The 18,286-nt window shown below is 40.2% G+C and overlaps 1 protein-coding gene across 1 annotated transcript in view; it reads right to left on the bottom strand.

The window, feature by feature from the left end:
• Window positions 1-18,286, bottom strand: part of WDFY2 (WD repeat and FYVE domain containing 2) — a 221,229-nt gene that overhangs the window by 105,857 nt on the left and 97,086 nt on the right. The gene's annotated exons all lie outside the window — the stretch shown is intronic.

Genomic DNA, 18,286 nt, shown 5'->3' with positions numbered 1-18,286 from the left:
ATCATAATCATAACTGGCATCAGATATTTTTATTACTACTTTTCACAGTTATGATTAGATGTCTCACCCAAGGTCACACAGGAAGAAAAAGCTGGAAAAGGTTCAAAGACATAACTCAAACACAATCTTACTTTCAACCATCCAACTTAGATATCTTTAAACTATAAAAGAACTTCAAGTCCTACTAACAGAGCCATTTCATAAACACATCAATTAGTAATATTTTTTCATTCTCTATAAAAGGGCCCTGAACCACAATAAAAAGATCTTCTAGCCCTAGCCGGTTTGGCTCAGTGGATAGAGTGTTAGCCTGCGGACTGGAGGATCCTGGGTTCGATTCCGGTTAAGGGCACATACCTGGGTTGCGGGCTTGATCCCCAGTGGGGGGCATGGAGGAGGCAGCCAATCAATGATTCTCTCTCAACATTGATGTTTCAATCTCTTTCTCCCTCTCCCTTCCTTTCTGAAATCAATAAAAATATATATATTTTTAAAAAATATTTTAAACTACATAATCACTTCTTTCTAATTTTCAATCATGATACAGTTAGAAAATAGAAACATACAAAAAATAATTCCCCCCCCTGAACTTCTAACTAGTACAGCAGAATATTTTCTTTCAGTTTAGCCACAAAATTAAACTAGATTCCCAAAAGAACACTGCTGGAAAAAGTAATCAAATGGTATTTAATGCACTACCCTAAGAAAGTCTTACTTGCCAATGGCCTACAAACTATGTTGACAAAATTTCTACACAGATGCTAAGATACCAGGTCTCATAATCCTATATTGTGGGTAAAATTAAAATAAAATGATTTCATGAAAAATTATCATGTTAGCTGAAAAAAGCAAACAAAAATACACTGTGATTACAACTACATAAACACATAAAAATATATACAGAAAAGCTAAATATAGTTTGTTCAAGTAACAAGATTACTTCTTTAACATTGTCTTTACTTAGTATTTTGCTATTCCTGTTACAATTTTTAAATTGAATGATTTATTAAATATAAGTATCTATATATATAAAAAGCTAAGTGACCAATCATCTGATGGACCGACCAGCATAAAGGATGGCATATGCACTGGCAATCCTATCTAATAAAGAGGGAATATGCTAATTGACCTTCATGCTGTCAGAAAGATGGCCCATAGCCAATAAGAAGGGAATATACTAATTGACTGCCCCACCCTCAAAGGTGGTGGTGCCCACAGCCAATAAGGAGGGAATATGCTAATTGACTGCCACACCCTCAAAGATGGTGGCGCCCACAGCCACAAGATGGCGGCGCCCAGTCCCTTCAGCCCCGCTGGGGCAGTAAGCGCACAGCAAGGCTGGGCCCGCCTGCCTCCAGAGACCCCCAGTCCCCTCAGCCCCCCAGCTGCCCAGGGCAGGCCCGAGGTTCAGGCAAGCCTCAGATGGCGGCTGCCCAGCCGCCCAGGGTCGCCTGAGGCTCAGGTAACCAGGGCCGGCCAAGGCTTGCGCTGCCGGCAGTCGCAGCAGCAGAGGTGTGATGGGGCGTCGCCTTCCCCTGATGGCTGGGTCACCTCCCGCCCCCGAGGGCTCCCGGACTGTGAGAGGGGGCAGGCCAGGCTGAGGGATCCCCCCCCCCAGCCTGGCCTAATAATCACAAGTCAATAAAAAATAATGGTCTCTCTGATGGCTGAAAGTTCATCACAGATGAACTGGCTAAGAAACTACTCTACTCTTTTATCTTAAAATTACATTCCCCAGAGGCTAAGCAGTGGCTGACCAGAACTATAAAATTACAATACAGCTTCCCTCTAAGACTATCAAAACTGTGTCCCTGAATTCAAATTGAAATAAATACAGCATGATACAAAACCTGAAGATATATTTATTTCCCCCACCTTTAACTGTTTTCCCACAAGAAAGGATAACCACCAAAGTAATCTTTGTAGGGTGACCCCCATTTGCTAAGGCCTCTCATGTATACCATGTGTCAAAATTTATAGAGCCTGCAACCTGGACAGGGATTGGGAGGACCTGTGGGAAGAGATCCCATACCCTATGTTGGTAGAGAAGTCCTACAGAAAGAAATCTATGTTTACAACAGAACTCTATGGTTCTAATGGTCCCTCCCCTTAACTTCCTCTTCTCCTCAGTAAAAAAAAGGGGCTTTCCACTTCTTGCACTGTGTGCATGTGGCTCACCACGACTGCATGTACTGGATTGCAATTCCTTCTTTTTCCTCAATATATCCTTTTTGGTGATGGAATACCTGGTTGTCTTCTGTTTACATTTGATACATGCTCTGTGTGGTTTGCCTGAGACTGCTTCCACCTCCCCTCCCCTAAGAACTGAAATTCAAGGCCTTGCCACAAGTCTTGTTGATGTCACATCCTATTTTTCTCTAGCTTATTTTCTCACCATTTTTATTGAAATCTAGAAAAAAAACTGATTCCAATGTCTTCATAAAATAGTACAAGAACTTCTTTTCTATGCTATCTGATTAAGATTTGCCATCTCCCTTCTCTGTCTCAGACTTATGGCAGTCAAAGAAGTATACTTGGCAATATTTTAAGATAGTGAAGGTAAAAATAAGATAGAAATTTGTGCAGGCTATGTGCAATGGGAAATAACATTCTCATACTTTATGCCTTCATGGCCTGCTAAAATCTTATCTTTAAAATTAAACACTTACTGAATATTTGTGTTTGTTTGTTTAAAGTATTACAAATAGTAGTACATATGTCTCCTTTTTCTCCCATTGACCTCCCCGCCCTCCCCCCCCGCCCCGTCTCCCCTACCCTCTGGCACATGCCCCCACTCTCTGCCCCTGGCAGCTGTGTCCATTGTATGCATACAAAGCCTTCCGTTGATCGCTAGCCCCTGCCCCCAACCTCCCCTGCCTTTCTGCTGTAGTTTGACAGTCTATTCGATGCTTCTTTGTCTCTGTATCTATTTTTCTTCATCAGTTTATGGTGTTCATTATATTCCATAAATGAGTGAGATCATGTGATATTTATCTTTCTCTGACTGACTGATTTCGCTTAGCATAATGCTCTCCAGTTCCATCCATGCTGTTGCAAATAGTAAGAATTCCTTCTTTTTTATAGCAGCATAGTATTCCACTGTGTAGATGTACCACAGTTTTTTAATCCACTCATCTACAGATGGGCATTTAGGCTGTTTCCAAATCTTAGCTATTGTAAATTGTGCAGCTATGAACATAGGGAAGGATATATCCTTTTTGATTGGTCTTCCTGGTTTCTTGGGATATATTACTAGAAGTGGTGTTACTGGGTCAAATGGGAATTCCATTTTTAATTTTTTGAGGAAATGCCATACTGTTTTCCACAGTGGCTGCACCAGTCTGCATTCCCACCAGCAGTGCACAAGGGTTCCTTTTTCTCCACATCCTTGCCAGCACTTGTCATTTGTTGATTTGTTGATGATAGCTATTCTGACAGATGTGAGATGGAACCTCATTGTCGTTTTGATTTGCATCTCTTGGATGATTATTGACTTTGAGCATGTTTTCATATGTCTCTTGGTTTTCTGTATGTCCTCTTTTGAAAAGTGTCTATTTAGGTCCTTTGCCCATTTTTTGATTGGATTGTTAATCTTCCTTTTAAGTTGTATGAGCTCCCTGTAAATTTTAGAGATTAACTCCTTATGAGAGATAAAATTGGCAAATATGTTCTCCCATGCAATGGGCTTTCTTGTTGTTTTGTTGATGGTTTCTTTTGCTGTGCAAAAGCTTTTTATTTGGATGTAGTCCCATTTGTTTGTTTTCTCCTTAGTTTCCATTGCTCTAGGACAGTGATGGCGAACCTATGACACGCGAACTCATTTTTTTGGTTGATTTTTCTTTGTTAAATGGCATTTAAATATATAAAATAAATATCAAAAATATAAATCTTTGTTTTACTATGGTTGCAAATATCAAAAAATTTCTATATGTGACACGGCACCAGAGTTAAGTTAGGGTTTTTCAAAATACTGACACGCCGAGCTCAAAAGGTTCACCATCACTGTCCTAGGAGCTGTATCAGTAAAGATATTGCTACGACAAATGTCTGCTATTTTGCTGCCTATGGAGTCTTCTAAGATTTTTATAGTTCCCCAACTTATGTTTAAGTCCTTTATCCATTTTGAGTTTATTTTTGTGTATGATGTAAGTTGGTGGTCTAGTTTCATTTTTTTTGCATGTATCTGTCCAATTTTCCCAACAATATTTATTGAAGAGACTATCTTGACTCCATTATATGCTCTTGCCTCCTTTGTAAAATATTAATTGAGCATAATGGCTTGTGTCAATTTCTCGGTTCTCTGTTCTGTTCCATTGGTCTATATGTCTGTTCTTGTGCCAGTACCAGGCAGTTTTGAGAACAGTGGCTTTGTAATACAGCTTGGTATCTGGTACTGTGATCTTTCCAACTTTGTTCTTCTTTCTCAGGATTGCTGCAGCTATTTGGGTCTTTTTTTATTCCAGATGAATTTTTGGAGAGTTTGTTCTAGGTCTTCGAAGTATACCATTGGTATTTCAATGGGGATTGCATTGAATTTATAGATTGCTTTGGGTAGTATGGACATTTTAATGATGTTGATTCTACCAATCCAAGAACATGGTATATTCTTCCATTTCTTTATGTCTTTCTTTATCTCTTTTTTCAGCATCCTGTAATTTTCTGAGTACAGGTCCTTTACCTCCTTGGTTAAATTTATTCCTAGGTATCTTAATTTTTTTGTTGCAATGGTAAACAGGATTTTTTTTAAGTTTCTTTCTGTGAGTTCATTATTGGTGTATAAAAAAGCCATAGACTTCTGGGTGTTAATTTTGTATCCTGCTACATTGCCAAATTCATTTATTAAGTCTGTTACTGAGTATTTTTTAAATGCAAATCTTTGTAGTTTCAGGCAGGTATTCTGCTTAAAGGTTAGGAGAAATAAAATGAGAAAAAACTCCAACCGGGGCAATTATATCAATAACTACATAATTTGAAAGCGGAAAAGCTCAAGAGATGCAAGTCCTAGAAAAAAGGAACTTAAGAGACCAACATCAACCTCAACAGAGTCAATAATTAAGTGGATTAGAGAGAAATTGGCCACTTGTGTTTCTAATACTTCTACCCCATAGGTCGGGGTGGGGAACATCTGTATAAGGCCTGTGAAATCATTTGGTCTGACCTGGCCAAGGCATTAGGGGTGAGTTAATTAAATATAGCAGGCTAATTTTTAAGTTGATAATTTTGTATGGTCTACAAATAATGTTATAAATATCCAAATGGCCCCTGGCAGAAAAATGGTTCCCATCCATGGTCTTAAAAAATATTGCACTTGCTTAAAAAAAAAATGTAGTTGAGAGCAGGATTCTCAAAATACTTCTACTTGGGGAAAAGTTTCCTAATTTCTATTATTTAAACCTGTAATTCTTTCAGTTTATGACTTACTGTCTGTCCTTTGCTGATCGGTTGAACTTTGCTTAAATCAACATAAGTTTCACTGACCGGTAAGCCTGAATTTCAATCACACTGACTGCTTTACAATGCTAAAGGCATTATTTGGCAGGAAACATGAATCTTCATGGAATGTTCTAGTGGGAACTTTTAAACTAAATAAACAACATTACTTCCATGAATAAAACTTCAGTTGTTAAAGGCATCCTGGTGAAGTTAAATGTCAAAATTCTAAGTTAAAAGGGCTTTGAATACAGGGCCTTCAAGGAGCACCCCACCACCACAAAGTAAAGATTTAATTTACTGATCTTACTTCATTCAGCCCTGTTTGTCACAAGATAGTTGTTATTATGTTTACAATATTCAACCCATGCTTTATTTTTTTTTAAAAATATATTTTATTGATTTTTTTACAGAGAGGAAGGGAGAGGGACAGAGAGTTAGAAACATCAATGAGAGGGAAATATTGATCAGCTGCCTCCTGCACACTCCCTACTGGGGAGGTGCCTGCAACTAAGGAACATGCCCTTGACCAAAATCGAACCCGGGACCCTTCAGTCCGAAGGCCGACGCTCTATCCACTGATCCAAACCAGTTAGGGCAACCCATACTTTATTTTATTAAGAACACTTATATCTATTACTTGATTGCCTAGTGTTTAAAAGCATTTTTTCATTTAAGTCAAATATTTTATGTACTCAAACAAAATGAACCATTTATTTTCTTTTAATTTAGTGAGTGACATCAACAAAATTACAGTAAATTATCAATAATCACTTTTTCTCCCTGACAAGTTATAAGTTATAACCAAGTGATCTAATAACTACAGCAAATATAAAATTACTGTCAGATGAAAATCAAACAAGAGTATGCTAAATAAATGGTTTAATTACTCAGATTAATATGTTATCTTCAGTTTAAATAATCAGTGTTTTCCTTCATTTCCATTAAAAATCAAAAGTTCCTTAGGTATCTTAGTAAACATAAAAATGAAAAGATAACATTATTTTCAAAAATGTAAATACTATAAAGAATACATTGTTTTTACACATGGTTCCACAATGTAACCTATATAAAATAGAAACCAAAAAAGGAACAATATACCTCATAACTGGCAACCAAGAAGTTATTCGAAATAAGGTATAAACAACAGGCTAAGCATTTCCTATATCCCCCCATCTGCCAAGAAACTCCCTCAATCCAATTAAAGACATTGTCTAGAAGTGACCAAAACAAACACTAGCTTATAAAATCAGAACTGCCAAATCCATTATTTTCAATACCTTCTATCATGAATGTAACTACATGAATTTCCTCCGCAAACTTCAATAAACCCAACAGAAGAAGTGGGATAACACATGAACCACTTTCACAGTCCTAAAACATTAAAAATTGTCCTTTGACTTCACCAATGGGAAAATTCCCATTTGCAATTTCCATACAGAATAATTCATTTCCTTCCCAGATAAAAAGCAAATGAACATATTAACAGTTTTAATATTCTAAGTCCTCAATTACAAGTTATCTGTTGCTCTGGGGAACAATTTTCAACTTTTTTCATCTCATGGCACACATAAACTACTAAAATTCTGTGGCACCCCAAAAAATATATTTTTGTCAATCTGACAAAAAAAAAAAAAAGGTATAGTTTTGATTCATTCACACTGGATGGCTAACCTGCTGGTTGTTGTCATTTTTTTATTTGAGAATCTAAGGAAAAAGAGGTCAGTGTCCTGGATAAATAGTTATTGCATGTTTTAACAATTATTGCAGGGAGAGAAACCAAGATGGCGGCATAGGTAAACACCGGAGTTTGCTGCCTCGCACAACCACTTCAAAAATACAACTAAAAGATGGAACGGACATCACCCAGAACCACAGGAAGGCTGGCTGAGTGGAAATTCTACAACTAGAAGGAAAGAGAAAAGCACACTGAGACTCAGAGGAGGTGCGGTGCGGAAGTAAAATACTAAGGTACAGAGGCGGACGCGGAGCGCGCTGGCGGCTGAGGGCACGGTGGTCGTTTTCAATTAGGAGGGAGTTGCAGGCTCTGAGCTCCAGTTCCAGGTGAGTTTCTGAGGACCTAGACTCATACGGGAGAAGCGGGACTGTCTGGCATCGGTCGGAACTGGAGGGCAGCTTTCTCTCGGAGGTACTTGCAGCGATTGCTGGGACACTGAGAAGCGAGGCCTCTGAAGGCAGGACTAGGAGCAGCCATAACTGCTCCCTTTGCCTGCCCTGTTGATCCCCTGGGACCTGCCCCGCCCAAGCCTTGCACGGAGGCATTTGCTGGATAGCCTCAGGCAGAGGCTAGATTAGCACCTCCCTAGAGCTCCAGGATAGAAGTTCTCCCACTGCAGACACTGCTGATTCTCACAGCCAATTGGCCTGGAGGTCAATCCCTCCCAGTGTTACTTACAACAATCAAGGCTTAACACTTGGAGTGCGGGAAACGAGTTAAGTCGGCTCGCGTGAATTGCGCGTACTCCGAGGGAGCCGTCTTAACTACAACAAGACTGTGCACAAAGCCCACAAGGGGGTGCACCAAGAGTGTCTACCTCAGGTAATTGGGGAGGCTGAGCCACTGGGCCCTATAGGACACTTAGCACAGAAAGCCACTCTATCGACACAGCGAAGCATAAAAAAATGCCGAGACAAAGAAACAGGACACAAATGACAGAAATGAAGGAAAGCAAACTACTGGATATAGAGTTCAAAACTGCACTTTTAAGGTTTTTCAAGAATTTTTTAGAAACTGCCGATAAACTCAATGAGACCCTCAAGAAATCTAGTGAGACCCTCGATGTTGTGATAAAGGACCAACTAGAAATTAAGCATACACTGACTGAAATAAAGAATATTATACAGACTCCCAACAGCAGACCAGAGGATCGCAAGAATCAAGTCAAGGATTTGAAATACGAAGAAGCAAAAAACACCCAACCGGAAAAGCAAAGTGAAAAAAGAATCCAAAAATATGAAGATAGTGTAAGGAGCCTCTGGGACAACTTCAAGTGTACCAACATCCGAATTATAGGGGTGCCAGAAGAAGAGAAAGAGCAAGACATTGAAAACCTATTTGAAGAAATAATGACAGAAAACTTCCCCTATCTGGTGAAAGAAATAGACTTATAAGCACAGGAAGCGCAGAGAACCCCAAACAAAAGGAATCCAAAGAGGACCACACCAAGACACATCATAATTAAAATGCCAAGAGCAAAAGACAAAGAGAGACTCTTAAAAGCAGCAAGAGAAAGAAAGTCAGTTACCTACAAGGGAGTACCCATAAGACTGTCAGCTGATTTCTCAACAGAAACTTTGCAGGCCAGAAGGGAGTGGCAAGAAATATTCAAAGTGATGAATGCCAAGAACCTACAACCAAGATTACTTTATCCAGCAAAGCTATCATTCAGAATTGAAGGTCAAATAAAGAGCTTCACAGATAAGAAAAAGCTAAAGGAGTTCATCACCACCAAACCAGTATTATATGAAATGATGGAAGGAATCCTTTAAGAAGAGAAAGAAGAAGAAGAAGGTAAAGATACAAATTATGAACAACAAATACACATCTATCAACAAGTGAATCTAAAAATCAAGTGAATAAATAATCTGATGAACAGTATAAACTGGTGATTATAATAGAATCAGGAGCATAGAAAGGGAATGGACTGACTATTCTTGGGGGGGAAAGGGGTTTGGGGGATTCGGGAAGAGACTGGACAAAAATCGCGTACCTATGAATGAGGACAGTGAGGGGGATGAGGGCGGAGGGTGGGGTGGGAACTGGGTGGAGGGAAGTTATGGGGGGAAAAAAGAGGAACAAATGTAATAATCTGAACAATAAAGATTTAATAATAAATAAATAAATAAATAAATAAATAAATAAATAAATAATTGCAGCCCTGGGCGGTGTGGCTCAGTCGGATGGGTGTTGTTCCAAATATTGAGAGGTCACCAGTTCGATTCCTGGTCATTGCCCATGCCTGGGTTGCAGGCTAGATCCCCAGTGGGGGGCATGCAGGAGGTGGCCGATTGATGTCCTGCTCTCAGATCAATATGTCTCTTTCCCTCTCCCTTCCTCCCTCTTTCTCTCTCTCTCAAAATCAATAAAAAATATTTTTAAAAAATTCTTACAATTCACCAGTTGAAAATCACTTTTCTAAGATTCCAGTCCCAACAAATAGGAAAAGGAAACCAATCTAGTCAAAACCTCACAAATTAGCAAATCTTTCCTAATCCCTCTGGGTTAAGATCAGCAAAGTATACATTTCTAAACACCAATAACCTGAAAGGACTTTACAAATACTTATTTGATACTACAGGCCCGGTGCATGAAATTCGTGCATGGGTAAGGTCCCTAGGCCTGGCCGGCGACCAGGGTCTATCCGGGCCTTCCTTCCCCAGGTGCCAGCTGCTGGCCGGGGTCTTCCTTCACACCCGCCTTGGACTGGCGCCGCCCGCTCACCTGCTCCACCATCCTACTGTAGTCCTGCTCTCTTCGGGACCCATCAGGGCTGGCAGCGCCTCCACTGCCACCCACTGCCAGCGCCCCATCGCCAACGCCCACCATGTTCCGAGCTACCCCCTGGTGGTCAGCATACGTCTAACTCCTGGTCAGTCAAACTCCCACCCGTAGGGACAATTTGCATATTAGCCTTTTATTATATAGGATATCTCATAACCAAAAAATGGACAGTTTATCTATTAGACTTCAGACCAGAGAAAATGTAAAGGTCTCCCCCAAAACTGACTCAGCAAATTGGTAGCAAAAATGAAAATCAGCTGAAACCGGTTTGGCTCAGTGGATAGAGCGTCGGCCTGCGGACCGAAAGGTCTCGGGTTTGATTCCGGTCAAGGGCATGTACCTGGGTTGCGGGCACATCCCCAGTAGGAGATGTGCAGGAGGCAGCTGATCGATGTTTCTCTCTCATCGATGTTTCTAACTCTCTATCTCTTTCCCTTCCTCTCTGTAAAAAATCAATAAAACATATTTCTTTAAAAAAATGAAAATCAAATACCAGTTTCCTTCCCAGGCATAGGTTCTAACCTACAAGGTATTTTGAATATAGTAGTTCCCCTCTCCCCTTATCTGCAAGGGATACATTCCAAGAACCTAGTGGGTGCCTGAAAATGCATATACATACTATGTAAACCCTATATATACTATGTTTTTCCTATACACACATATCTTTTCATAAAGGAAGCACTTTATGGGTTCACTTTGACTTACGTGAATTGCCAAACAGTGTTACTCTTTTAAAAAGAATTTTTAAAAATACATTTTTTTATTAATTTGAGAGAGAGAGAAAGGGAAAAGGGATAAGAGAACCATCGATTGGTTGCCTTCTGTTCGCACCCCTACCTGGGACCTAACCCACAACCCAGGTATGTGCCCTGAATGAAAATCTAATCAACAACCTTTCTGTACACAGAATAATGCTCAACTAATTGAGCCACTCCAGCCGGGCTCAGCACCATTACTCTTTTACTTCGGGTTCATTAAGTAAAATAAGGGTTACTTCAACATAAGCACTGGCATCGTGAGACATTCAATCTGATCACCAAGAGGGCTACTAAGTGACTACAGGCCAGGGAGCATAAACAGCAGGGCGAAGCTGAACAAAGGGATGATTCATGACCCAAGTGAGACAGGGAGAGATTTCATCACACCACTCAGGACAGCGCTCAATTTAAAACTCATGATTGTTTTTTTCTCTGGAATTTTCCATGTGATATTTTCAGACCATGTTTGACCACACCATGGAAAGTGAAACCACAGATAAAGGAGGACTACTGTACTCCAATCTTTTTTTTTACAATATATTTTTATTGACTTCAGAGAGGAAAGGAGAGGGAGAGAGAGATAGAAACATCAATGATGAGAGAATTATCGACCAGCTGCCTCCTGTATGCCCCACACTGGAGATAGAGCCGGCAACTCCAGGCATGTGCCCTGACCAGGAATCGAACCTGTGACCTCCTAGTTCACAGGTCACTGCTCAACCACTGAGCCACACTGCTGGGCTTTACTCCAATCTTAAACAATTCCTATCTTTGGGTGAATTTAATATAAACAGCAAAACTATGTTCAAACTTCATCTCTATAGTCGTCTTATCTAAGATCATTTACTTAATGCATTCCCTACCTCATTTCATAAAGAATTTGAAATGGCTTAAAAAACAAACAAACAGATACAATAAAACCAAACAATAGGAATAAGCAAAAAGTCATGACTAAGGAAACATATAAGAACAGAAAGAAATTGGAATATAGATCTATTGGGAAACAAAATAGGTTTCACATTTCACATTATCACAGCGACTCTCAACCTGTGGGTCTCGACCCCTTTGGGGGTCGAACAACACTTTCACAGGGTCGCCTAAGACCATTGGAAAACACATATATAATTACATATTGTTTTTGTGATTAATCACTATGCTTTAATTATGTTTAATTTGTAACAATGAAAATACATCCTGCATATCAGATATTTACATTATGATTTATAACAGTAGCAAAATTACAGTTATGAAGTAGCAACGAAAAGAATTTTATGGTTGGGGGTCACCACAACATGAGGAACTGTATTAAAGGGTCGTGGCATTAGGAAGGTTGAGAACCACTGCTTTAGAACCATGTACCAGGTTCTTAGAACTGTTCCTCCAAACCTTTTCACCTCATGGTAGATACAGAAATTAGATCTGTATGCCACTGGAGTGAAAGGAAGAGAATACTAGGGCCAAGATGACTAATTACCCCTGCTCTGCTACAGGGATCAGTTCTTAGAGCCAGTGAGCCATTTGGGCCATCCTAATATGTTGTAGTGTACATGCTGGGAAGTTCCACCTTAGAGAAAGCAAAGGGTTTCTCACTCTCTTATTTGAAAAATATTACTGCTTAGTGCTTCTCATCAAAAGGACACTGAACATTATGGTAGGCAATTACTTCAAAAATACCAATAACGTACACATCAGTCTGAGATGAGAGCACAATGAATGAAGTCATTTCTGCACAGGGCTAACATGGAGTGGGAAAAATCAAAACACAGATAAATCATCGAATTTCATGATGCCACCATAAATAGACTTTCAACTAGGCTTTGGATAAAAACTGGGAAGTAAACAGTTAAAAATTATGTTTTTCAGTGAGAACTAGAGTTCCTATACTTTAAAAGTTAACAGAGACACATCAAACAGTATGGTGGTTACAAGAGGGAAAGGGGTGGTGGGTGGTAGAGGGTAAAGGGGACCAAATATATGGTGATGGATGATAAATTGACTATGGGTGATGAGTACAAAATGCAAAATACAGAGCATGTATTATAGTAATGTACACTTGAAGCCTTTATGACCCTATTAACCAATGTTATCCCAATAAATTTAATTTAAAAAAAAGAGATGGAGAGATAGCCCAGTTGGATGGCCCAGTGGTTGAGCATCAACCTATGAACCAGGATGTCACAGTTTGATTCCTGGTCAGGGCACATGCCCTGGCTGTGGCTGGATCCCCAGTAGGGGGCCTGTAGGAGGCAGCCAATCAATGATTCTCTCTCATCATTGATGTTTCTATATCTCTCTCCTTCTTCCTTCCTCTCTGAAATCAATAAAAGTATTTAAAAAAAAAAAAAAAAAGAGAGAGAGAGACAAAATAAGTTAACTAAGTAAGTGGTAAAGTGACCAGACTTGTGTGCAAACTGAGAGGCCCAACCACTACTTCAGACTGGACAAACCATCCCCTCAGGCTATGGAAAAAAGCTGGAAATATGACAAAAGAGGTCATTTGATGGCTGTTAGGTGTGCCTTTTATCTGTAACTAATCTTTGAAAAACTGTCTTCTGTTTTGCTTTGGGAGCAAAGTTATAAACACTTAGGAGCCAAAGTAAATTCCACCTGCCTGTCCTGGCAGCAACAGAACCCACAGAGGTTTACCTATTATCCAACACACCCTAGTCCTGAGGCTTTGCCCCTCTTAACTTCCTATTCACTACATCACTGGCAGACAAGTTGTTTTACCTATTCTCTGTGCCCAAGGGGAAAAGTTGGCAACAAAGGCCCAGACATGATACCCAATACTTTAACAGAGTAAGAAAAATCTCAAACACCTGCCACCCTGGCTCCTGCTTGAGATCTCTCTCCTTCATTCATTCGTCTGACCTAGTTGGTAAAGTAAATCTAAAATATCCCAACCATGAAAATAGAAATGCCTGTGCTTTTCATGTGTATGTGTGTTTTTTCCTTTGTAGTGTGATGCAATGTGGTGATTGAAATGCTATTTATTAGATGCCTGAAACAAATAATCACACAAATGGACACAACTGAAACTTCAACTCTGTACCATTATGAAGGCCCCTTTCTGGTTTCCAAACCCAGGCAGGTCCCAGTTGAGTAGATTGTAACTTGATCTTGTCATAGGAAATAAGTAGGTACTATATGAGATATGCCAAGAGGATATTAAACACCGACTGGTTGCCTTCTGCACGCTCTCCACCTAGGATTGAGCCCACAACCAGGGCATGTGCCCAGACCCGGAATCGAACTGTCGACTTCTTGGTGCATGAGTCACTCAACTACACCAGCTAGGCAAGAGGGTATTATTTTTTAAAATTTATCTTTATTGATGATAAATTTGTGCACTTGGGAGGGGAGGGGGGGTCCCTCAGCCCGGCCTGTGCCCTCTCACAGTCTGGGACCCCTCGGGAGATAACAACCTGCTGGCTTAGGCCTGCTCCTGGGTGGCAGAGGGCAGGCCCAATCCCTAGGTGCAGCCCCTGGTCGGGCTCAGAGCAAGGCTGATTGAGGAGTTGGGGCGCCGCCCCCTGTCATGCACAGAGCAGGGCTGATCAGGGGGTTGGGGCGCCTTCCCCTGTCACGAACAGAGCAGGGCGGATAGGGAGGTTGTGGCTCCGCCCCCTGTCACACACAGAGCCGCAGGGCGATCAGGGGTTTTGGGCGCTGCCCCCTGTCACGCTGATCCCGGTGCCCGGAGCCTCGCTGCTCCACTGATCCCGGTGCTGGGAGGCATATTACCCTTTTACTATATAGGATAGAGGCCTGGTACATGGGTAGGGGCTGGCTGGTTTGCCCTGAAGGGTGTCCTGGATCAGGGTGGGGGTCCCCACTGGGGTGCCTGGCCAGTCTGGGTGAGGGGCTGAGGGCTGTTTTCTGGGTGGCGAGTGACTAAAGCTCCCAACCGCTCCTTGTTTTCTTCTTCTTTTTTTTTTTTATTCTGGGCCAGCTTTAGCTCTGAGGCCTTGCTGCTGAAAACATCGATACAATGTTTCGGTCCGGCTGGGTTTCAGTCCGCGGTTTCTGGGGTTTTGTTTACCTTCTTATTTGCAACATAGTACATAGTTGCTTAGACTTGCAGTTGAGAGGCCGGCAAGTGAGGCGGGGAACGTTGGAGTCCGCAGCAAGCAAGCCTCAGGCTTGCTTCAGTGCCTGGCTGCCGGCCGCCATCTTGGCTGACAGTTAATTTGCATATACTCACTGATTAGCCAATGAAAAGGGTAGCGGTCGTACGCTAATTACCCTGTTTCTCTTTTACTAGTGTAGATTACTTTTTGAAAGAATATTCGATAAGGAAATGCTCTTACTTCTCACCCATCCATAAAAATCAGCTTTTAGGAAACTACAAAACAAGTAATCAGTTACCCAAATTCTCTAAAGACAGCAGGGGTTTAAAATGGAATTTTTGTGACCATGTTTTCATTATGCCTACTTCCCATGTATTAACACTCACCATGAATCATAGGTGGTACTTATTTTAGGTCTGCCTTCCCCACTATGAAGACAGGAATCATCTGCCATATTTAACCACCATATTTATGGTGTTTAGTACAGAAGAAACATTTTAAATCTGCTGAATGGACTACCCACAGAAATTAAGAGAGATAGGATAAATATTTCTATCTGCTGTTCTTTCCTTGCCCTCACTTTTCCCAGCCTATTTTCAGCTTAACACCACAGTGACAGCAACAGGGACATGGCTCAGTCCTTTCTCTCTAAGAATCACAGAGATCCAAGAGAAACTGAACAGCGGGGAGGAGGTACACTAATTCCAATCAGGGCTAGGCTGTCACATTCCTGCAGTTACAAGAAACAGAAACACACTGGAGAGAACTTAAGCACAAATGGGCATATCCAGTAAGAGAGGGAGTATCTCTTGAACTCAAAGGAAGAAGCCAAGCCAGGTTTCTGGGGGTTAGGAGGATGATGAGGAAAACCTTCAGCATCACTGGCTCAGGATTATCTCCCTGTGAACCAAGTAGTCCTTCCTTCCTTGTTCACACTTTCTTTTAAGCAAATCAGCTTTCATTGCTTCTTCAAGTACACAAATGCCTCACAGCTCTAAGGTATACATGTTCCCAGCTCAAGGGACCAGCCTACACTGAGACTAGCATTTCCTACTTGAAATTCTAAATTCTTGGGAAAATCAGATTGACTCAGGGGCAAACAGCCTTAACCAGGCAAGTCTGGTTTCTCCTGGCTCCCTCCTACAGAGGACATGGAAGTTCCGCAGAAAAGACAGGGTATGAGGACACTCCCAAAGCAGTAGCTGTGTTTGTTATCATGATGAGTTTTACTTATCTTTCTTTTGTCTTCCACTCCCACAAGTTCACTCAGCCTTATCACACTGCCTTTAAGGCTCACTCACTGCCATCAAACTTAGCCTTCAGTAGTCATTCTTTCTCATCTAATGCCTTCTGTTTCCTTCCTTCCATTAAACTTCAAATTCTCAGTGCTACACATTAGTATCCTACCCAGAACATGACAAATACTATGTTGAAAAGGTGTTTTAATGGACAAATAAGCCATTATTATATGTACAAGATATTTTGTTTTATTTGGAATTTGGATAACACTATAAACACAAAATGTGGTCATGTCCACCAAGTCGTGTCAATATTATAGCCTCCAGATATACTGTACCTTTTCACTTACTTTATGACTAATACCACTTACCTGTCAAAAAGAAAGGATTGCAAAACAACTTGTTGGAAATTAAAAACTATTTCAGGTTTTCTAATTAACCAAAAATGTAGCATATATCCTTATGCAATACAATTCTGCCTCTCTCAAGTTAAACAAAACTTAAATTCTTGCTCAGACATCAGTGACTATGTTATCTAAATGCATATGATTCCTAGGGACATAAAAGCAAATTTCTGACCAATTATGAAGAACACAGCCTTTTGTTATTTTATCTCTCCATGGTAGCGGAACCATCCAACAATAAAAGATTACAGACATCATCTTGACCATATGCATGCGTTGTTCATCTGCAAATCCTGGCACCTAGCTTGATGGTCTATATATAGTAGGTACACAGTAAATGTTTGACTAGGATGTATACTTTTACCTAGGTATTTACAAATCAACATCACATATGCCTGAGGCTTTACATGCATTCATATAAATGTATAAATTGCCACAAGACAATCTTCTCAAACTGTAAGATGCTAGAGATCTTTTTAGAACACAGATTCTGATTCAGAAGATCAGGACTGAAACTCAATATTTGCATTTCTAGTAAGTTCTCAGGTGATCCTGATGCTGCTGGTCTACGGGCTCCATTTTAATGTCCAAGTAATCCCTTTTCACTCCTTATACTAGAACACCATAGGTAAAGTATGCAAATAATTAGAGGGTCCTTCTTGTCAAAGACCGTGCTCAGTCATTATGAAAATTACGATAATGTTCTCAGGGAAATGCATCTTTATTAACAGATTCAAGTCTTCAATAGTATTTATTTATTGAGCACCTATGCTAGGTGCAGAAGCTACAGCAGCCTTTTAGTCATTCTGGCAGACAACTTAATAAATGATGAAAATGCAACTCAAGGTTTCTTCTGTATTCTCAGTGATATTCAAATAAAGAGAGCATCAGAGAATGACACTTAAATGTGTATGAATGTGTATATGGGAAGGGGTTCTGTAAGTTATTGCTTAGGATCCTGTGTCATCATGAAGTTCCTATTAATGTTTATCTCAAGTACATTTCTTGCTTGCTATCCCAAGCCCTCACTATTCTGCCCAGGTCTGCCTCTCCTCTGCCTTTGCAGTCAAGGAAGTGACCAGTCTCTGGGATCAACTTCAATTTTTTGGATTATAGACCTTCCCCAACTCTTTCAGTGAGATGTTGTAACAAGTCTGATAAAAAAGCAAGACCACTGATCAGACTGGTTCATACCATTTAAAAATCAAGAAAAAAATCAATCAGAGAATTCATTTCCCTTTCCATATACCTAAGTCCCCATTATCGCCTTTGCATATAATGGTGTCTGCTGGAGATACAATAGGTAAGGGACAAATGTAAGTACTCAGAATTATAAGAAGTTTCTTCTTCACTAATATAGGGTTCAGCTCCGTGGTTATAACACAAAATTCTAGAGACACATAAAACCTCAAAGATAATTTCAAAAGTCACAGAAGGCCATTACAGTCTTAATAATTCATTTGTTCATAATCAGGCAAATTGTTATTTATGTTATTACAGCATTCTTTTGCCCGAGGCGCAAACATAATCACATCTACAATTTAGCATGAATTTATTTTAGTTATTTTTTTTTATGGCATATAGTTCTCAAACTGGGATACTTGTATCACGAAAAAAAGGTGCAAACTGTAGCAAGCCAGAGGGTATATGAGCCCAAACAGCAAATCTGAGGGATTTTTCTAGGATGTCAATTTTAATTAATATTTGAAAGGAGGGGAATAAGGGAAATGTTTACTAATATAACTGATGAAAAATGTAAATAATGGTTTTACACTAAAGCAAACATAGACTATGATGCCCAAACTTCATTAATTTTAATGATAAAATACTAACTGAAAAGTAAGTTCCTATTTTGGAGAGCTAG

This window comes from Myotis yumanensis, unplaced genomic scaffold, assembly GCF_028538775.1.
Source record: "Myotis yumanensis isolate MYYU_CA2020_CCGP unplaced genomic scaffold, mMyoYum1.0.hap1 SCAF_3, whole genome shotgun sequence".
In the NCBI taxonomy this organism is placed as follows: Eukaryota; Metazoa; Chordata; class Mammalia; order Chiroptera; family Vespertilionidae; genus Myotis; species Myotis yumanensis.
Note: the sequence above shows the minus strand (reverse complement) of the source record. Positions and strands in the feature narration are given on the sequence as shown.